General features: G+C 52.2%; 31 non-coding genes and 4 pseudogenes across 31 annotated transcripts; all 35 read right to left on the bottom strand.

Annotated features, from left to right (window-relative positions):
- Positions 1-345: 345 nt before the first annotated feature.
- Positions 346-464, bottom strand: LOC147188319 (5S ribosomal RNA). Its single transcript, XR_015098242.1, has one exon. It is a non-coding gene; the product is annotated as a 5S ribosomal RNA (ribosomal RNA).
- A 363-nt stretch (positions 465-827) lies between these two features.
- Positions 828-946, bottom strand: LOC147188320 (5S ribosomal RNA). Its single transcript, XR_015097918.1, has one exon. It is a non-coding gene; the product is annotated as a 5S ribosomal RNA (ribosomal RNA).
- A 364-nt stretch (positions 947-1,310) lies between these two features.
- Positions 1,311-1,429, bottom strand: LOC147188321 (5S ribosomal RNA). The gene has a single exon (XR_015098521.1). It is a non-coding gene; the product is annotated as a 5S ribosomal RNA (ribosomal RNA).
- A 364-nt stretch (positions 1,430-1,793) lies between these two features.
- On the bottom strand, positions 1,794-1,912 carry LOC147188322 (5S ribosomal RNA). Its single transcript, XR_015098522.1, has one exon. It is a non-coding gene; the product is annotated as a 5S ribosomal RNA (ribosomal RNA).
- A 364-nt stretch (positions 1,913-2,276) lies between these two features.
- LOC147188323 (5S ribosomal RNA) lies at positions 2,277-2,396 on the bottom strand. Its single transcript, XR_015098472.1, has one exon. It is a non-coding gene; the product is annotated as a 5S ribosomal RNA (ribosomal RNA).
- Positions 2,397-2,877: 481 nt separating this feature from the next.
- On the bottom strand, positions 2,878-2,986 carry LOC147188324 (5S ribosomal RNA; annotated as a pseudogene).
- A 363-nt stretch (positions 2,987-3,349) lies between these two features.
- Positions 3,350-3,458, bottom strand: LOC147188325 (5S ribosomal RNA; annotated as a pseudogene).
- Positions 3,459-3,821: 363 nt separating this feature from the next.
- Positions 3,822-3,930, bottom strand: LOC147188326 (5S ribosomal RNA; annotated as a pseudogene).
- Positions 3,931-4,293: 363 nt separating this feature from the next.
- Positions 4,294-4,402, bottom strand: LOC147188327 (5S ribosomal RNA; annotated as a pseudogene).
- A 364-nt stretch (positions 4,403-4,766) lies between these two features.
- LOC147188328 (5S ribosomal RNA) lies at positions 4,767-4,885 on the bottom strand. The gene has a single exon (XR_015097877.1). It is a non-coding gene; the product is annotated as a 5S ribosomal RNA (ribosomal RNA).
- Positions 4,886-5,249: 364 nt separating this feature from the next.
- LOC147188329 (5S ribosomal RNA) lies at positions 5,250-5,368 on the bottom strand. The gene has a single exon (XR_015098523.1). It is a non-coding gene; the product is annotated as a 5S ribosomal RNA (ribosomal RNA).
- Positions 5,369-5,847: 479 nt separating this feature from the next.
- LOC147188330 (5S ribosomal RNA) lies at positions 5,848-5,966 on the bottom strand. The gene has a single exon (XR_015098293.1). It is a non-coding gene; the product is annotated as a 5S ribosomal RNA (ribosomal RNA).
- A 362-nt stretch (positions 5,967-6,328) lies between these two features.
- Positions 6,329-6,447, bottom strand: LOC147188331 (5S ribosomal RNA). The gene has a single exon (XR_015098524.1). It is a non-coding gene; the product is annotated as a 5S ribosomal RNA (ribosomal RNA).
- Positions 6,448-6,811: 364 nt separating this feature from the next.
- Positions 6,812-6,930, bottom strand: LOC147188332 (5S ribosomal RNA). Its single transcript, XR_015098166.1, has one exon. It is a non-coding gene; the product is annotated as a 5S ribosomal RNA (ribosomal RNA).
- Positions 6,931-7,294: 364 nt separating this feature from the next.
- On the bottom strand, positions 7,295-7,413 carry LOC147188333 (5S ribosomal RNA). The gene has a single exon (XR_015098185.1). It is a non-coding gene; the product is annotated as a 5S ribosomal RNA (ribosomal RNA).
- A 362-nt stretch (positions 7,414-7,775) lies between these two features.
- Positions 7,776-7,894, bottom strand: LOC147188334 (5S ribosomal RNA). Its single transcript, XR_015098525.1, has one exon. It is a non-coding gene; the product is annotated as a 5S ribosomal RNA (ribosomal RNA).
- Positions 7,895-8,257: 363 nt separating this feature from the next.
- Positions 8,258-8,376, bottom strand: LOC147188335 (5S ribosomal RNA). Its single transcript, XR_015098526.1, has one exon. It is a non-coding gene; the product is annotated as a 5S ribosomal RNA (ribosomal RNA).
- A 364-nt stretch (positions 8,377-8,740) lies between these two features.
- LOC147188336 (5S ribosomal RNA) lies at positions 8,741-8,859 on the bottom strand. Its single transcript, XR_015098186.1, has one exon. It is a non-coding gene; the product is annotated as a 5S ribosomal RNA (ribosomal RNA).
- Positions 8,860-9,221: 362 nt separating this feature from the next.
- Positions 9,222-9,340, bottom strand: LOC147188337 (5S ribosomal RNA). The gene has a single exon (XR_015098528.1). It is a non-coding gene; the product is annotated as a 5S ribosomal RNA (ribosomal RNA).
- A 364-nt stretch (positions 9,341-9,704) lies between these two features.
- On the bottom strand, positions 9,705-9,823 carry LOC147188338 (5S ribosomal RNA). Its single transcript, XR_015097964.1, has one exon. It is a non-coding gene; the product is annotated as a 5S ribosomal RNA (ribosomal RNA).
- A 482-nt stretch (positions 9,824-10,305) lies between these two features.
- On the bottom strand, positions 10,306-10,424 carry LOC147188339 (5S ribosomal RNA). The gene has a single exon (XR_015098273.1). It is a non-coding gene; the product is annotated as a 5S ribosomal RNA (ribosomal RNA).
- A 363-nt stretch (positions 10,425-10,787) lies between these two features.
- LOC147188340 (5S ribosomal RNA) lies at positions 10,788-10,906 on the bottom strand. Its single transcript, XR_015097928.1, has one exon. It is a non-coding gene; the product is annotated as a 5S ribosomal RNA (ribosomal RNA).
- A 364-nt stretch (positions 10,907-11,270) lies between these two features.
- Positions 11,271-11,389, bottom strand: LOC147188341 (5S ribosomal RNA). The gene has a single exon (XR_015097965.1). It is a non-coding gene; the product is annotated as a 5S ribosomal RNA (ribosomal RNA).
- A 367-nt stretch (positions 11,390-11,756) lies between these two features.
- On the bottom strand, positions 11,757-11,875 carry LOC147188342 (5S ribosomal RNA). The gene has a single exon (XR_015098529.1). It is a non-coding gene; the product is annotated as a 5S ribosomal RNA (ribosomal RNA).
- Positions 11,876-12,354: 479 nt separating this feature from the next.
- On the bottom strand, positions 12,355-12,473 carry LOC147188343 (5S ribosomal RNA). Its single transcript, XR_015098530.1, has one exon. It is a non-coding gene; the product is annotated as a 5S ribosomal RNA (ribosomal RNA).
- Positions 12,474-12,836: 363 nt separating this feature from the next.
- Positions 12,837-12,955, bottom strand: LOC147188344 (5S ribosomal RNA). Its single transcript, XR_015097844.1, has one exon. It is a non-coding gene; the product is annotated as a 5S ribosomal RNA (ribosomal RNA).
- A 363-nt stretch (positions 12,956-13,318) lies between these two features.
- Positions 13,319-13,437, bottom strand: LOC147188345 (5S ribosomal RNA). Its single transcript, XR_015098531.1, has one exon. It is a non-coding gene; the product is annotated as a 5S ribosomal RNA (ribosomal RNA).
- A 364-nt stretch (positions 13,438-13,801) lies between these two features.
- LOC147188346 (5S ribosomal RNA) lies at positions 13,802-13,920 on the bottom strand. The gene has a single exon (XR_015098532.1). It is a non-coding gene; the product is annotated as a 5S ribosomal RNA (ribosomal RNA).
- A 363-nt stretch (positions 13,921-14,283) lies between these two features.
- On the bottom strand, positions 14,284-14,402 carry LOC147188347 (5S ribosomal RNA). Its single transcript, XR_015098534.1, has one exon. It is a non-coding gene; the product is annotated as a 5S ribosomal RNA (ribosomal RNA).
- Positions 14,403-14,881: 479 nt separating this feature from the next.
- Positions 14,882-15,000, bottom strand: LOC147188348 (5S ribosomal RNA). The gene has a single exon (XR_015098535.1). It is a non-coding gene; the product is annotated as a 5S ribosomal RNA (ribosomal RNA).
- A 363-nt stretch (positions 15,001-15,363) lies between these two features.
- Positions 15,364-15,482, bottom strand: LOC147188349 (5S ribosomal RNA). Its single transcript, XR_015098256.1, has one exon. It is a non-coding gene; the product is annotated as a 5S ribosomal RNA (ribosomal RNA).
- Positions 15,483-15,845: 363 nt separating this feature from the next.
- LOC147188350 (5S ribosomal RNA) lies at positions 15,846-15,964 on the bottom strand. The gene has a single exon (XR_015098536.1). It is a non-coding gene; the product is annotated as a 5S ribosomal RNA (ribosomal RNA).
- A 364-nt stretch (positions 15,965-16,328) lies between these two features.
- Positions 16,329-16,447, bottom strand: LOC147188351 (5S ribosomal RNA). The gene has a single exon (XR_015098537.1). It is a non-coding gene; the product is annotated as a 5S ribosomal RNA (ribosomal RNA).
- A 363-nt stretch (positions 16,448-16,810) lies between these two features.
- LOC147188352 (5S ribosomal RNA) lies at positions 16,811-16,929 on the bottom strand. The gene has a single exon (XR_015097952.1). It is a non-coding gene; the product is annotated as a 5S ribosomal RNA (ribosomal RNA).
- A 479-nt stretch (positions 16,930-17,408) lies between these two features.
- On the bottom strand, positions 17,409-17,527 carry LOC147188353 (5S ribosomal RNA). The gene has a single exon (XR_015098538.1). It is a non-coding gene; the product is annotated as a 5S ribosomal RNA (ribosomal RNA).
- Positions 17,528-17,609: the final 82 nt, after the last annotated feature.

Genomic DNA, 17,609 nt, shown 5'->3' on the forward strand with positions numbered 1-17,609 from the left:
GTCCCCTTTATAGCTGACAGGGCACTTCCGGGTCGGGGGCGCAGTAGTGGGGTGAATTTTTTTCATTTATTCACCTCCTCGCGAGTGCACGAAGGAGGGGCCCGCTCCCATGGTGGTTTGAGCGCTCAGCCTGTCAGGCTCGCATACGGCCAGCTGCGAGCACGCAGCTCCTCGGTACTTGATGTCTGTTGCAAAAGTGTGCTTTTCCAGCGGAGGTGCAACACATCAATAAGAGATTTAAAAATATCAGTTCAACGTTGAGGGTCCCCCAGTTAAGGCTGAGGTGAAAAAAGTGGAGAAAAGGTAGCGCGAAATAACGTGAAAGAGTGTTCACGTGGTCGCAAAAGCTTACAGCACCTGGTATTCCCAGGCGGTCTGCCATCCAAGTACTAACCAGGCCCGACCCTGCTTGGCTTCCGAGATCGGACGAGATCGGGCGTTCTCAGGGTAGTATGGCCGTAAGCGAGAAAAGAAGTGAAAATTGTCCCCTTTATAGCTGACAAGGCAGTTCCGGGTCGGGGGCGGAGTGGTGGGGTGAATTTTTTTCATTTATTCACCTCCTCCCGAGTGCACGAAGGAGGGGCCCGCTCCCGTGGTGGTTTGAGCGCTCAGCCTGTCAGGCTCGCATACGGTCCGCTGCGAGCACGCAGCTCCTCGGTACTTGATGTCTGTTGCAAAAGTGTGCTTTTCCAGCGGAGGTGCAACACATCAATAAGAGATTTAAAAATGTCAGTTCAACGTTGTGGCTCTCCCAGTTAAGGCTGAGGTGAAAAAGTGGAGAAAAGGAAGCGCGAAATAACGTGAAAGAGTATTCACGTGGGTGCAAAAGCTTACAGCACCTGGTATTCCCAGGCGGTCTCCCATCCAAGTACTAACCAGGCCCGACCCTGCTTGGCTTCCGAGATCGGACGAGATCGGGCGTTCTCAGGGTAGTATGGCCGTAAGCGAGGGAAAACGTGAAAATTGTCCCCTTTATAGCAGACAGGGCACGACCGGGTCGGGGGCGGAGTAGTGGGGTGAATTTTTTTCATTTATTCACCTCCTCGCGGGTGCACGAAGGAGGGGCCCGCTCCCGTGGTGGTTTGAGCGCTCAGCCTGTCAGGCTCGCATACGGTCCGCTGCGAGCACGCAGCTCCTCGGTACTTGATGTCTGTTGCAAAAGTGTGCTTTTCCAGCGGAGGTGCAACACATCAATAAGAGATTTAAAAATATCAGTTCAACGTTGAGGGTCCCCCAGTTAAGGCTGAGGTGAAAAAAGTGGAGAAAAGGTAGCGCGAAATAACGTGAAAGAGTGTTCACGTGGGTGCAAAAGCTTACAGCACCTGGTATTCCCAGGCGGTCTCCCATCCAAGTACTAACCAGGCCCGACCCTGCTTAGCTTCCGAGATCGGACGAGATCGGGCGTTCTCAGGGTAGTATGGCCGTAAGCGAGAAAAAAAGTGAAAATTGTCCCCTTTATAGCTGACAGGGCACTTCCGGGTCGGGGGCAGAGTAGTGGGGTGAATTTTTTTCATTTATTCACCTCCTCGCGAGTGCACGAAGGAGGGGCCCGCTCCCGTGGTGGTTTGAGCGCTCAGCCTGTCAGGCTCGCATACGGTCCGCTGCGAGCACGCAGCTCCTCGGTACTTGATGTCTGTTGCAAAAGTGTGCTTTTCCAGCGGAAGTGCAACACATCAATAAGAGATTTAAAAATATCAGTTCAACGTTGTGGGTCCCCCAGTTAAGGCTGAGGTGAAAAAAGTGGAGAAAAGGTAGCGCGAAATAACGTGAAAGAGTGTTCACGTGGGTGCAAAAGCTTACAGCACCTGGTATTCCCAGGCGGTCTCCCATCCAAGTACTAACCAGGCCCGACCCTGCTTAGCTTCCGAGATCGGACGAGATCGGGCGTTCTCAGGGTAGTATGGCCGTAAGCGAGAAAAGAAGTGAAAATTGTCCCTTTTATAGCTGACAGGGCACTTCCGGGTCGGGGGTGGAGTGGTGGGGTGATTTTTTTTCATTTATTCACCTCCTCGCGAGTGCACGAAGGAGGGGCCCGCTCCCGTGGTGGTTTGAGCGCTCAGCCTGTCAGGCTCGCATACGGCCCGCTGCGAGCACGCAGCTCCTCGGTACTTGATGTCTGTTGCAAAAGTGTGCTTTTCCAGCGGAGGTGCAACACATCAATAAGAGATTTAAATATATCAGTTCAACGTTGTGGGTCCCCCAGTTAAGGCTGAGGTGAAAAAAGTGGAGAAAAGGTAGCGCGAAATAACGTGAAAGAGTGTTCACGTGGGTGCAAAAGCTTACAGCACCTGGTATTCCCAGGCGGTCTCCCATCCAAGTACTAAACAGGCCCGAACCCTGCTTAGCTTCCGAGATCGGACGAGATCGGGCTTTCTCAGGGTAGTATGGCCGTAAGCGAGAAAAGAAGTTAAAATTGTCCCCTTTATAGCTGACAGGGCACTTCCGGGTCGGGGGCGGAGTAGTGGGGTGAATTTTTTTTTTATTTATTCACCTCCTCGCGGGTGCACGAAGGAGGGGCCCGCTCCCGTGGTGGTTTGAGCGCTCAGCCTGTCAGGCTCGCATACGGTCCGCTGCGAGCACGCAGCTCCTCGGTACTTGATGTCTGTTGCAAAAATTTGCTTTTCCAGTGGAGGTGCAAAAGCATGCAGCAGGCGGAAATCCCAAGCTGCTTCTTGTCCAAGTGCTATCATGACCGAGCAGCGTGCAGACGGCTCCCTCTGTTGGACATTATTTTATTCCAAAGAGACGTTGATCTGTCAAATCAACTTGAAGGAAACGATTTCAAAACACAGGATAAGTGAAAGTTGAATGACAAATGAAAGCCAAAATTTTAGGCAAGAGCAGTGATTTGTGTTGTGAATTGGAGGTGGGTGCAAAAGCTTACAGCACCTGGTATTCCCAGGCGGTCTCCCATCCAAGTACTAACCAGGCCCGAACCTGCTTAGCTTCCGAGATCGGGCGTTCTCAGGGTAGTATGGCCGTAAGCGAGAAAAAATGTGAAAATTGTCCCCTTTATAGCTGACAGGCACTTCCGGGTCGGGGGTGGAGTGGTGGGGTGAATTTTTTTCATTTATTCACCTCCTCCCGAGTGCACGAAGGAGGGGCCCGCTCCCGTGGTGGTTTGAGCGCTCAGCCTGTCAGGCTCGCATACGGTCCGCTGCGAGCACGCAGCTCCTCGGTACTTGATGTCTGTTGCAAAAGTGTGCTTTTCCAGCGGAGGTGCAACACATCAATAAGAGATTTAAAAATATCAGTTCAACGTTGAGGGTCCCCCAGTTAAGGCTGAGGTGAAAAAAGTGGAGAAAGGGTAGCGCGAAATAACGTGAAAGAGTGTTCACGTGGGTGCAAAAGCTTACAGCACCTGGTATTCCCAGGCGGTCTCCCATCCAAGTACTAACCAGGCCCGACCCTGCTTAGCTTACGAGATCGGGCGTTCTCAGGGTAGTATGGCCGTAAGCGAGAAAAGAAGTGACAATTGTCCCTTTTATAGCTGACAGGGCACTTCCGTGTCGGGGGCGGAGTAGTGGGGTGATTTTTTTTCATTTATTCACCTCCTCGCGAGTGCACGAAGGAGGGGCCCGCTCCCGTGGTGGTTTGAGCGCTCAGCCTGTCAGGCTCGCATACGGTCCGCTGCGAGCACGCAGCTCCTCGGTACTTGATGTCTGTTGCAAAATTTTGCTTTTCCAGTGGAGGTGCAACACATCAATAAGAGATTTAAAAATATCAGTTCAACGTTGTGGGTCCCCAGTTAAGGCTGAGGTGAAAAAAGTGGAGAAAAGGTAGCGCGAAATAACGTGAAAGAGTGTTCACGTGGGTGCAAAAGCTTACAGCACCTGGTATTCCCAGGCGGTCTCCCATCCAAGTACTAACCAGGCCCGACCCTGCTTAGCTTCCGAGATCGGGAATTCTCAGGGTAGTATGGCCTTAAGCGAGAAAAGAAGTGAAAATTGTCCCCTTTATAGCTGACAGGGCACTTCCGGGTCGGGGGCGGAGTAGTGGGGTGATTTTTTTTCATTTATTCACCTCCTCGCGAGTGCACGAAGGAGGGGCCCGCTCCCGTGGTGGTTTGAGCGCTCAGCCTGTCAGGCTCGCATACGGCCCGCTGCGAGCACGCAGCTCCTTGGTACTTGATGTCTGTTGCAAAAGTGTGCTTTTCCAGCGGAGGTTCACCACATCAATAAGAGATTTAAAAATGTCAGTTCAACGTTGTGGCTCTCCCAGTTAAGGCTGAGGTGAAAAAGTGGAGAAAAGGAAGCGCGAAATAACGTGAAAGAGTGTTTACGTGGGTGCAAAAGCTTACAGCACCTGGTATTCCCAGGCGGTCTCCCATCCAAGTACTAACCAGGCCCGACCCTGCTTAGCTTCCGAGATCGGGCGTTCTCAGGGTAGTATGGCCTTAAGCGAGAAAAGAAGTGAAAATTGTCCCCTTTATAGCTGACAGGGCACTTCCGGGTCGGGGGCGGAGTAGTGGGGTGATTTTTTTTCATTTATTCACCTCCTCGCGAGTGCACGAAGGAGGGGCCCGCTCCCGTGGTGGTTTGAGCGCTCAGCCTGTCAGGCTCGCATACGGCCCGCTGCGAGCACGCAGCTCCTCGGTACTTGATGTCTGTTGCAAAAGTGTGCTTTTCCAGCGGAGGTGCAACACATCAATAAGAGATTTAAAAATATCAGTTCAACGTTGAGGGTCCCCCAGTTAAGGCTGAGGTGAAAAAAGTGGAGAAAAGGTAGCGCGAAATAACGTGAAAGAGTGTTCACGTGGGTGCAAAAGCTTACAGCACCTGGTATTCCCAGGCGGTCTCCCATCCAAGTACTAACCAGGCCCGACCCTGCTTAGCTTCCGAGATCTGACGAGATCGGGCGTTCTCAGGGTAGTATGGCCGTAAGCGAGGGAAAACGTGAAAATTGTCCCCTTTATAGCAGACAGGGCACTTCCAGGTCGGGGGCGGAGTAGTGGGGTGATTTTTTTTCATTTATTCACCTCCTCGCGAGTGCACGAAGGAGGGGCCCGCTCCCGTGGTGGTTTGAGCGCTCAGCCTGTCAGGCTCGCATACGGCCCGCTGCGAGCACGCAGCTCCTCGGTACTTGATGTCTGTTGCAAAAGTGTGCTTTTCCAGCGGAGGTGCAACACATCAATAAGAGATTTAAAAATGTCAGTTCAACGTTGTGGGTCCCCCAGTTAAGGCTGAGGTGAAAAAAGTGGAGAAAAGGTAGCGCGAAATAACGTGAAAGAGTGTTCACGTGGGTGCAAAAGCTTACAGCACCTGGTATTCCCAGGCGGTCTCCCATCCAAGTACTAACCAGGCCCGACCCTGCTTAGCTTCCGAGATCGGACGAGATCGGGCGTTCTCAGGGTAGTATGGCCGTAAGCGAGAAAAGAAGTGAAAATTGTCCCTTTTATAGCTGACAGGGCACTTCCAGGTCGGGGGCGGAGTAGTGGGGTGATTTTTTTTCATTTATTCACCTCCTCGCGAGTGCACGAAGGAGGGGCCCGCTCCCGTGGTGGTTTGAGCGCTCAGCCTGTCAGGCTCGCATACGGTCCGCTGCGAGCACGCAGCTCCTCGGTACTTGATGTCTTTTGCAAAATTTTGCTTTTCCAGTGGAGGTGCAAAAGCATCCAGCAGGCGGAAATCCCAAGCTGCTTCTTGTCCAAGTGCTATCATGACCGAGCAGCGTGCAGACGGCTCTCTCTGTTGGACATTATTTTATTCCAAAGAGACGTTGATCTGTCAAATCAACTTGAAGGAAACGATTTCAAAACACAGGATAAGTGAAAGTTGAATGACAAATGAAAGCCAAAATTTTAGGCAAGAGCAGTGATTTGTGTTGTGAATTGGAGGTGGGTGCAAAAGCTTACAGCACCTGGTATTCCCAGGCGGTCTCCGATCCAAGTACTAACCAGGCCCGACCCTGCTTAGCTTCCGAGATCGGACGAGATCGGGCGTTCTCAGGGTAGTATGGCCGTAAGCGAGAAAAATTGTGAAAATTGTCCCCTTTATAGCTGACAGGCACTTCCGGGTCGGGGGTGGAGTGGTGGGTTGAATTTTTTTCATTTATTCACCTCCTCCCGAGTGCACGCAGGAGGGGCCCGCTCCCGTGGTGGTTTGAGCGCTCAGCCTGTCAGGCTCGCATACGGCCCGCTGCGAGCACGCAGCTCCTCGGTACTTGATGTCTGTTGCAAAAGTGTGCTTTTCCAGCGGAGGTGCAACACATCAATAAGAGATTTAAAAATGTCAGTTCAACGTTGTGTCTCTCCCAGTTAAGGCTGAGGTGAAAAAGTGGAGAAAAGGAAGCGCGAAATAACGTGAAAGAGTGTTCACGTGGGTGCAAAAGCTTACAGCACCTGGTATTCCCAGGCGGTCTCCCATCCAAGTACTAACCAGGCCCGACCCTGCTTAGCTTCCGAGATCGGACGAGATCGGGCGTTCTCAGGGTAGTATGGCCGTAAGCGAGAAAAGAAGTGAAAATTGTCCCCTTTATAGCTGACAGGGCACTTCCGGGTCGGGGGCGTAGTAGTGGGGTGAATTTTTTTCATTTATTCACCTCCTCGCGAGTGCACGAAGGAGGGGCCCGCTCCCGTGGTGGTTTGAGCGCTCAGCCTGTCAGGCTCGCATACGGCCAGCTGCGAGCACGCAGCTCCTCGGTACTTGATGTCTGTTGCAAAAGTGTGCTTTTCCAGCGGAGGTGCAACACATCAATAAGAGATTTAAAAATATCAGTTCAACGTTGAGGGTCCCCCAGTTAAGGCTGAGGTGAAAAAAGTGGAGAAAAGGTAGCGCGAAATAACGTGAAAGAGTGTTCACGTGGGTGCAAAAGCTTACAGCACCTGGTATTCCCAGGCGGTCTCCCATCCAAGTACTAACCAGGGCCGACCCTGCTTAGCTTCCGAGATCGGACGAGATCGGGCGTTCTCAGGGTAGTATGGCCGTAAGCGAGAAAAGAAGTGAAAATCGTCCCCTTTATAGCTGACAGGGCACTTCCGGGTCGGGGGTGGAGTGGTGGGGTGAATTTTTTTCATTTATTCACCTCCTCCCGAGTGCACGAAGGAGGGGCACGCTCCCGTGGTGGTTTGAGCGCTCAGCCTGTCAGGCTCGCATACGGTCCGCTGCGAGCACGCAGCTCCTCGGTACTTGATGTCTGTTGCAAAAGTGTGCTTTTCCAGCGGAGGTGCAACACATCAATAAGAGATTTAAAAATATCAGTTCAACGTTGTGGGTCCCCCAGTTAAGGCTGAGGTGAAAAAAGTGGAGAAAAGGTAGCGCGAAATAAAGTGAAAGAGTGTTCACGTGGGTGCAAAAGCTTACAGCACTTGGTATTCCCAGGCGGTCTCCCATCCAAGTACTAACCAGGCCCGACCCTGCTTAGCTTCCGAGATCGGACGAGATCGGGCGTTCTCAGGGTAGTATGGCCGTAAGCGAAAAAAAAAGTGAAAATTGTCCCCTTTATAGCTGACAGGCACGTCCGGGTCGGGGGCGGAGTGGTGGGGTGAATTTTTTTCATTTATTCACCTCCTCCCGTGTGCACGAAGGAGGGGCCCGCTCCCGTGGTGGTTTGAGCGCTCAGCCTGTCAGGCTCGCATACGGTCCGCTGCGAGCACGCAGCTCCTCGGTACTTGATGTCTGTTGCAAAAGTGTGCTTTTCCAGCGGAGGTGCAACACATCAATAAGAGATTTAAAAATATCAGTTCAACGTTGAGGGTCCCCCAGTTAAGGCTGAGGTGAAAAAGTGGAGAAAAGGAAGCGCGAAATAACGTGAAAGAGTGTTCACGTGGGTGCAAAAGCTTACAGCACCTGGTATTCCCAGGCGGTCTCCCATCCAAGTACTAACCAGGCCCGACCCTGCTTAGCTTCCGAGATCGGACGAGATCGGGCGTTCTCAGGGTAGTATGGCCGTAAGCGAGGGAAAACGTGAAAATTGTCCCCTTTATAGCAGACAGGGCACTTCCGGGTCGGGGGCGGAGTGGTGGGGTGAATTTTTTTCATTTATTTACCTCCTCCCGAGTGCACGAAGGAGGGGCCCGCTCCCGTGGTGGTTTGAGCGCTCAGCCTGTCAGGCTCGCATACGGTCCGCTGCGAGCACGCAGCTCCTCGGTACTTGATGTCTGTTGCAAAAGTGTGCTTTTCCAGCGGAGGTGCAACACATCAATAAGAGATTTAAAAATGTCAGTTCAACGTTGTGGCCCTCCCAGTTAAGGCTGAGGTGAAAAAGTGGAGAAAAGGTAGCGCGAAATAACGTGAAAGAGTGTTCACGTGGGTGCAAAAGCTTACAGCACCTGGTATTCCCAGGCGGTCTCCCATCCAAGTACTAACCAGGCCCGACCCTGCTTAGCTTCCGAGATCGGACGAGATCGGGCGTTCTCAGGGTAGTATGGCCGTAAGCGAGGGAAAACGTGAAAATTGTCCCCTTTATAGCAGACAGGGCACTTCCGGGTCGGGGGCGGAGTGGTGGGGTGAATTTTTTTCATTTATTTACCTCCTCCCGAGTGCACGAAGGAGGGGCCCGCTCCCGTGGTGGTTTGAGCGCTCAGCCTGTCAGGCTCGCATACGGTCCGCTGCGAGCACGCAGCTCCTCGGTACTTGATGTCTGTTGCAAAAGTGTGCTTTTCCAGCGGAGGTGCAACACATCAATAAGAGATTTAAAAATATCAGTTCAACGTTGTGGGTCCCCCAGTTAAGGCTGAGGTGAAAAAAGTGGAGAAAAGGTAGCGCGAAATAAAGTGAAAGAGTGTTCACGTGGGTGCAAAAGCTTACAGCACTTGGTATTCCCAGGCGGTCTCCCATCCAAGTACTAACCAGGCCCGACCCTGCTTAGCTTCCGAGATCGGACGAGATCGGGCGTTCTCAGGGTAGTATGGCCGTAAGCGAAAAAAAAAGTGAAAATTGTCCCCTTTATAGCTGACAGGCACGTCCGGGTCGGGGGCGGAGTGGTGGGGTGAATTTTTTTCATTTATTCACCTCCTCCCGTGTGCACGAAGGAGGGGCCCGCTCCCGTGGTGGTTTGAGCGCTCAGCCTGTCAGGCTCGCATACGGTCCGCTGCGAGCACGCAGCTCCTCGGTACTTGATGTCTGTTGCAAAAGTGTGCTTTTCCAGCGGAGGTGCAACACATCAATAAGAGATTTAAAAATATCAGTTCAACGTTGAGGGTCCCCCAGTTAAGGCTGAGGTGAAAAAGTGGAGAAAAGGAAGCGCGAAATAACGTGAAAGAGTGTTCACGTGGGTGCAAAAGCTTACAGCACCTGGTATTCCCAGGCGGTCTCCCATCCAAGTACTAACCAGGCCCGACCCTGCTTAGCTTCCGAGATCGGACGAGATCGGGCGTTCTCAGGGTAGTATGGCCGTAAGCGAGGGAAAACGTGAAAATTGTCCCCTTTATAGCAGACAGGGCACTTCCGGGTCGGGGGCGGAGTGGTGGGGTGAATTTTTTTCATTTATTTACCTCCTCCCGAGTGCACGAAGGAGGGGCCCGCTCCCGTGGTGGTTTGAGCGCTCAGCCTGTCAGGCTCGCATACGGTCCGCTGCGAGCACGCAGCTCCTCGGTACTTGATGTCTGTTGCAAAAGTGTGCTTTTCCAGCGGAGGTGCAACACATCAATAAGAGATTTAAAAATATCAGTTCAACGTTGAGGGTCCCCCAGTTAAGGCTGAGGTGAAAAAAGTGGAGAAAAGGTAGCGCGAAATAACGTGAAAGAGTGTTCACGTGGGTGCAAAAGCTTACAGCACCTGGTATTCCCAGGCGGTCTCCCATCCAAGTACTAACCAGGCCCGACCCAGCTTAGCTTCCGAGATCGGACGAGATCGGGCGTTCTCAGGGTAGTATGGCCGTAAGCGAGAAAAGAAGTTAAAATTGTCTCCTTTATAGCTGACAGGGCACTTCCGGGTCGGGGGCGGAGTAGTGGGGTGATTTTTTTTATTTATTTATTCACCTCCTCGCGGGTGCACGAAGGAGGGGCCAGCTCCCGTGGTGGTTTGAGCGCTCAGCCTGTCAGGCTCGCATACGGTCCGCTGCGAGCACGCAGCTCCTCGGTACTTGATGTCTGTTGCAAAAATTTGCTTTTCCAGTGGAGGTGCAAAAGCATGCAGCAGGCGGAAATCCCAAGCTGCTTCTTGTCCAAGTGCTATCAGGACCGAGGACCGGGCAGACGGCTCTCTCTGTTGGACATTATTTTATTCCAAAGAGATGTTGATCTGTCAAATCAACTTGAAGAAAACGATTTCAAAACACAGGATAAGTGAAAGTTGAATGACAAATGAAAGCCAAAATTTTAGGCAAGAGCAGTGATTTGTGTTGTGAATTGGAGGTGGGTGCAAAAGCTTACAGCACCTGGTATTCCCAGGCGGTCTCCCATCCAAGTACTAAGCAGGCCCGACCCTGCTTAGCTTCCGAGATCGGACGAGATCGGGCATTCTCAGGGTAGTATGGCCGTAAGCGAGAAAAGAAGTGAAAATTGTCCCCTTTATAGCTGACAGGGCACTTCCGGGTCGGGGGTGGAGTAGTGGGGTGATTTTTTTTCATTTATTCACCTCCTCGCAAGTGCACGAAGGAGGGGCCCGCTCCCGTGGTGGTTTGAGCGCTCAGCCTGTCAGGCTCGCATACGGCCCGCTGCGAGCACGCAGCTCCTCGGTACTTGATGTCTGTTGCAAAAGTGTGCTTTTCCAGCGGAGGTGCGACACATCAATAAGAGATTTAAAAATGTCAGTTCAACGTTGTGGCTCTCCCAGTTAAGGCTGAGGTGAAAAAGTGGAGAAAAGGAAGCGCGAAATAACGTCAAAGAGTGTTCACGTGGGTGCAAAAGCTTACAGCACCTGGTATTCCCAGGCGGTCTCCCATCCAAGTACTAACCAGGCCCGACCCTGCTTAGCTTCCGAGATCGGAGGAGATCGGGCGTTCTCAGGGTAGTATGGCCGTAAGCGAGGGAAAACGTGAAAATTGTCCCCTTTATAGCAGACAGGGCACTTCCGGGTCGGGGGCGGAGTGGTGGGGTGAATTTTTTTCATTTATTTACCTCCTCCCGAGTGCACGAAGGAGGGGCCCGCTCCCGTGGTGGTTTGAGCGCTCAGCCTGTCAGGCTCGCATACGGTCCGCTGCGAGCACGCAGCTCCTCGGTACTTGATGTCTGTTGCAAAAGTGTGCTTTTCCAGCGGAGGTGCAACACATCAATAAGAGATTTAAAAATATCAGTTCAACGTTGAGGGTCCCCCAGTTAAGGCTGAGGTGAAAAAAGTGGAGAAAAGGTAGCGCGAAATAACGTGAAAGAGTGTTCACGTGGGTGCAAAAGCTTACAGCACCTGGTATTCCCAGGCGGTCTCCCATCCAAGTACTAACCAGGCCCGACCCAGCTTAGCTTCCGAGATCGGACGAGATCGGGCGTTCTCAGGGTAGTATGGCCGTAAGCGAGAAAAGAAGTTAAAATTGTCTCCTTTATAGCTGACAGGGCACTTCCGGGTCGGGGGCGGAGTAGTGGGGTGATTTTTTTTTTTTATTTATTCACCTCCTCGCGGGTGCACGAAGGAGGGGCCCGCTCCCGTGGTGGTTTGAGCGCTCAGCCTGTCAGGCTCGCATACGGTCCGCTGCGAGCACGCAGCTCCTCGGTACTTGATGTCTGTTGCAAAAGTGTGCTTTTCCAGCGGAGGTGCAACACATCAATGAGAGATTTAAAAATATCAGTTCAACGTTGAGGGTCCCCCAGTTAAGGCTGAGGTGAAAAAAGTGGAGAAAAGGTAGCGCGAAATAACGTGAAAGAGTGTTCACGTGGGTGCAAAAGCTTACAGCACCTGGTATTCCCAGGCGGTCTCCCATCCAAGTACTAACCAGGCCCGACCCTGCTTAGCTTCCGAGATCGGACGAGATCGGGCGTTCTCAGGGTAGTATGGCCGTAAGCGAGAAAAGAAGTTAAAATTGTCTCCTTTATAGCTGACAGGGCACTTCCGGGTCGGGGGCGGAGTAGTGGGGTGATTTTTTTTCATTTATTCACCTCCTCGCGAGTGCACGAAGGAGGGGCCCGCTCCCGTGGTGGTTTGAGCGCTCAGCCTGTCAGGCTCGCATACGGTCCGCTGCGAGCACGCAGCTCCTCGGTACTTGATGTCTTTTGCAAAATTTTGCTTTTCCAGTGGAGGTGCAAAAGCATCCAGCAGGCGGAAATCCCAAGCTGCTTCTTGTCCAAGTGCTATCATGACCGAGCCCCGTGCAGACGGCTCCCTCTGTTGGACATTATTTTATTCCAAAGAGACGTTGATCTGTCAAATCAACTTGAAGGAAACGATTTCAAAACACAGGATAAGTAAAAGTTGAATGACAAATGAAAGCCAAAATTTTAGGCAAGAGCAGTGATTTGTGTTGTGAATTGGAGGTGGGTGCAAAAGCTTACAGCACCTGGTATTCCCAGGCGGTCTCCCATCCAAGTACTAACCAGGCCCGACCCTGCTTAGCTTCCGAGATCGGACGAGATCGGGCGTTCTCAGGGTAGTATGGCCGTAAGCGAGGGAAAACGTGAAAATTGTCCCCTTTATAGCAGACAGGGCACTTCCGGGTCGGGGGCGGAGTAGTGGGGTGAATTTTTTTCATTTATTCACATCCTCCCGAGTGCACGAAGGAGGGGCCCACTCCCGTGGTGGTTTCAGCGCTCAGCCTGTCAGGCTCGCATACGGTCCGCTGCGAGCACGCAGCTCCTCGGTACTTGATGTCTGTTGCAAAAGTGTGCTTTTCCAGCGGAGGTGCACCACATCAATAAGAGATTTAAAAATGTCAGTTCAACGTTGTGGCTCTCCCAGTTAAGGCTGAGGTGAAAAAGTGGAGAAAAGGAAGCGCGAAATAACGTGAAAGAGTGTTTACGTGGGTGCAAAAGCTTACAGCACCTGGTATTCCCAGGCGGTCTCCCATCCAAGTACTAACCAGGCCCGACCCTGCTTAGCTTCCGAGATCAGACGAGATCGGGCGTTCTCAGGGTAGTATGGCCGTAAGCGAGAAAAGAAGTGAAAATCCTCCCCTTTATAGCTGACAGGGCACTTCCGGGTCGGGGGCGGAGTGGTGGGGTGAATTTTTTTCATTTATTCACCTCCTCCCGAGTGCACCAAGGAGGGGCCCGCTCCCGTGGTGGTTTGAGCGCTCAGCCTGTCAGGCTCGCATACGGTCCGCTGCGAGCACGCAGCTCCTCGGTACTTGATGTCTGTTGCAAAAGTGTGCTTTTCCAGCGGAGGTGCAACACATCAATAAGAGATTTAAAAATGTCAGTTCAACGTTGTGGCTCTCCCAGTTAAGGCTGAGGTGAAAAAGTGGAGAAAAGGAAGCGCGAAATAACGTGAAAGAGTGTTCACGTGGGTGCAAAAGCTTACAGCACCTGGTATTCCCAGGCGGTCTCCCATCCAAGTACTAACCAGGCCCGACCCTGCTTAGCTTCCGAGATCGGACGAGATCGGGCGTTCTCAGGGTAGTATGGCCGTAAGCGAGAAAAGAAGTGAAAATTGTCCCCTTTATAGCTGACAGGGCACTTCCGGGTCGGGGGCGCAGTAGTGGGGTGAATTTTTTTCATTTATTCACCTCCTCGCGAGTGCACGAAGGAGGGGCCCGCTCCCGTGGTGGTTTGAGCGCTCAGCCTGTCAGGCTCGCATACGGCCAGCTGCGAGCACGCAGCTCCTCGGTACTTGATGTCTGTTGCAAAAGTGTGCTTTTCCAGCGGAGGTGCAACACATCAATGAGAGATTTAAAAATATCAGTTCAACGTTGAGGGTCCCCCAGTTAAGGCTGAGGTGAAAAAAGTGGAGAAAAGGTAGCGCGAAATAACGTGAAAGAGTGTTCACGTGGGTGCAAAAGCTTACAGCACCTGGTATTCCCAGGCGGTCTCCCATCCAAGTACTAACCAGGCCCGACCCTGCTTAGCTTCCGAGATCGGACGAGATCGGGCGTTCTCAGGGTAGTATGGCCGTAAGCGAGGGAAAACGTGAAAATTGTCCCCTTTATAGCAGACAGGGCACTTCCGGGTCGGGGGCGGAGTAGTGGGGTGAATTTTTTTCATTTATTCACCTCCTCCCGAGTGCACGAAGGAGGGGCCCGCTCCCGTGGTGGTTTGAGCGCTCAGCCTGTCAGGCTCGCATACGGTCCGCTGCGAGCACGCAGCTCCTCGGTACTTGATGTCTGTTGCAAAAGTGTGCTTTTCCAGCGGAGGTGCAACACATCAATAAGAGATTTAAAAATGTCAGTTCAACGTTGTGTCTCTCCCAGTTAAGGCTGAGGTGAAAAAATGGAGAAAAGGAAGCGCGAAATAACGTGAAAGAGTGTTCACGTGGGTGCAAAAGCTTACAGCACCTGGTATTCCCAGGCGGTCTCCCATCCAAGTACTAACCAGGCCCGACCCTGCTTAGCTTCCGAGATCGGACGAGATCGGGCGTTCTCAGGGTAGTATGGCCGTAAGCGAGAAAAGAAGTGAAAATTGTCCCTTTTATAGCTGACAGGGCACTTCCGGGTCGGGGGCGGAGTAGTGGGGTGATTTTTTTTCATTTATTCACCTCCTCGCGAGTGCACGAAGGAGGGGCCCGCTCCCGTGGTGGTTTGAGCGCTCAGCCTGTCAGGCTCGCATACGGTCCGCTGCGAGCACGCAGCTCCTCGGTACTTGATGTCTTTTGCAAAATTTTGCTTTTCCAGTGGAGGTGCAAAAGCATCCAGCAGGCGGAAATCCCAAGCTGCTTCTTGTCCAAGTGCTATCATGACCGAGCCCCGTGCAGACGGCTCCCTCTGTTGGACATTATTTTATTCCAAAGAAACGTTGATCTGTCAAATCAACTTGAAGGAAACGATTTCAAAACACAGGATAAGTAAAAGTTGAATGACAAATGAAAGCCAAAATTTTAGGCAAGAGCAGTGATTTGTGTTGTGAATTGGAGGTGGGTGCAAAAGCTTACAGCACCTGGTATTCCCAGGCGGTCTCCCATCCAAGTACTAACCAGGCCCGACCCTGCTTAGCTTCCGAGATCGGACGAGATCGGGCGTTCTCAGGGTAGTATGGCCGTAAGCGAGGGAAAACGTGAAAATTGTCCCCTTTATAGCAGACAGGGCACTTCCGGGTCGGGGGCGGAGTAGTGGGGTGAATTTTTTTCATTTATTCACATCCTCCCGAGTGCACGAAGGAGGGGCCCACTCCCGTGGTGGTTTCAGCGCTCAGCCTGTCAGGCTCGCATACGGTCCGCTGCGAGCACGCAGCTCCTCGGTACTTGATGTCTGTTGCAAAAGTGTGCTTTTCCAGCGGAGGTGCAACACATCAATAAGAGATTTAAAAATGTCAGTTCAACGTTGTGGCTCTCCCAGTTAAGGCTGAGGTGAAAAAGTGGAGAAAAGGAAGCGCGAAATAACGTGAAAGAGTATTCACCTGGGTGCAAAAGCTTACAGCACCTGGTATTCCCAGGCGGTCTCCCATCCAAGTACTAACCAGGCCCGACCCTGCTTAGTTTCCGAGATCAGACGAGATCGGGCGTTCTCAGGGTAGTATGGCCGTAAGCGAGAAAAGAAGTGAAAATCCTCCCCTTTATAGCTGACAGGGCACTTCCGGGTCGGGGGCGGAGTGGTGGGTTGAATTTTTTTCATTTATTCACCTCCTCCCGAGTGCACCAAGGAGGGGCCCGCTCCCGTGGTGGTTTGAGCGCTCAGCCTGTCAGGCTCGCATACGGTCCGCTGCGAGCACGCAGCTCCTCGGTACTTGATGTCTGTTGCAAAAGTGTGCTTTTCCAGCGGAGGTGCAACACATCAATAAGAGATTTAAAAATGTCAGTTCAACGTTGTGGCTCTCCCAGTTAAGGCTGAGGTGAAAAAGTGGAGAAAAGGAAGCGCGAAATAACGTGAAAGAGTGTTCACGTGGGTGCAAAAGCTTACAGCACCTGGTATTCCCAGGCGGTCTCCCATCCAAGTACTAACCAGGCCCGACCCTGCTTAGCTTCCGAGATCGGACGAGATCGGGCGTTCTCAGGGTAGTATGGCCGTAAGCGAGAAAAGAAGTGAAAATTGTCCCCTTTATAGCTGACAGGGCACTTCCGGGTCGGGGGCGCAGTAGTGGGGTGAATTTTTTTCATTTATTCACCTCCTCGCGAGTGCACGAAGGAGGGGCCCGCTCCCGTGGTGGTTTGAGCGCTCAGCCTGTCAGGCTCGCATACGGCCAGCTGCGAGCACGCAGCTCCTCGGTACTTGATGTCTGTTGCAAAAGTGTGCTTTTCCAGCGGAGGTGCAACACATCAATAAGAGATTTAAAAATATCAGTTCAACGTTGAGGGTCCCCCAGTTAAGGCTGAGGTGAAAAAAGTGGAGAAAAGGTAGCGCGAAATAACGTGAAAGAGTGTTCACGTGGGTGCAAAAGCTTACAGCACCTGGTATTCCCAGGCGGTCTCCCATCCAAGTACTAACCAGGCCCGACCCTGCTTAGCTTCCGAGATCGGACGAGATCGGGCGTTCTCAGGGTAGTATGGCCGTAAGCGAGGGAAAACGTGAAAATTGTCCCCTTTATAGCAGACAGGGCACTTCCGGGTCGGGGGCGGAGTAGTGGGGTGAATTTTTTTCATTTATTCACCTCCTCCCGAGTGCACGAAGGAGGGGCCCGCTCCCGTGGTGGTTTGAGCGCTCAGCCTGTCAGGCTCGCATACGGTCCGCTGCGAGCACGCAGCTCCTCGGTACTTGATGTCTGTTGCAAAAGTGTGCTTTTCCAGCGGAGGTGCAACACATCAATAAGAGATTTAAAAATGTCAGTTCAACGTTGTGTCTCTCCCAGTTAAGGCTGAGGTGAAAAAATGGAGAAAAGGAAGCGCGAAATAACGTGAAAGAGTGTTCACGTGGGTGCAAAAGCTTACAGCACCTGGTATTCCCAGGCGGTCTCCCATCCAAGTACTAACCAGGCCCGACCCTGCTTAGCTTCCGAGATCGGACGAGATCGGGCGTTCTCAGGGTAATATGGCCGTAAGCGAGAAAAGAAGTGAAAATTGTCCCTTTTATAGCTGACAGGGCACTTCCGGGTCGGGGGCGGAGTAGTGGGGTGATTTTTTTTCATTTATTCACCTCCTCGCGAGTGCACGAAGGAGGGGCCCGCTCCCGTGGTGGTTTGAGCGCTCAGCCTGTCAGGCTCGCATACGGTCCGCTGCGAGCACGCAGCTCCTCGGTACTTGATGTCTTTTGCAAAATTTTGCTTTTCCAGTGGAGGTGCAAAAGCATCCAGCAGGCGGAAATCCCAAGCTGCTTCTTGTCCAAGTGCTATCATGACCGAGCAGCGTGCAGACGGCTCCCTCTGTTGGACATTATTTTATTCCAAAGAGACGTTGATCTGTCAAATCAACTTGAAGGAAACGATTTCAAAACACAGGATAGGTGAAAGTTGAATGACAAATGAAAGCCAAAATTTTAGGCAAGAGCAGTGATTTGTGTTGTGAATTGGAGGTGGGTGCAAAAGCTTACAGCACCTGGTATTCCCAGGCGGTCTCCCATCCAAGTACTAACCAGGCCCGACCCTGCTTAGCTTCCGAGATCGGACGAGATCGGGCGTTCTCAGGGTAGTATGGCCGTAAGCGAGAAAAGAAGTGAAAATTGTCCCCTTTATAGCTGACAAGGCAGTTCCGGGTCGGGGGCGGAGTGGTGGGGTGAATTTTTTT

Source organism: Hippocampus guttulatus, chromosome 20 (genome assembly GCF_054856545.1).
Source record: "Hippocampus guttulatus isolate MCC_2025c chromosome 20, RoL_Hgut_1.0, whole genome shotgun sequence".
In the NCBI taxonomy this organism is placed as follows: Eukaryota; Metazoa; Chordata; class Actinopteri; order Syngnathiformes; family Syngnathidae; genus Hippocampus; species Hippocampus guttulatus.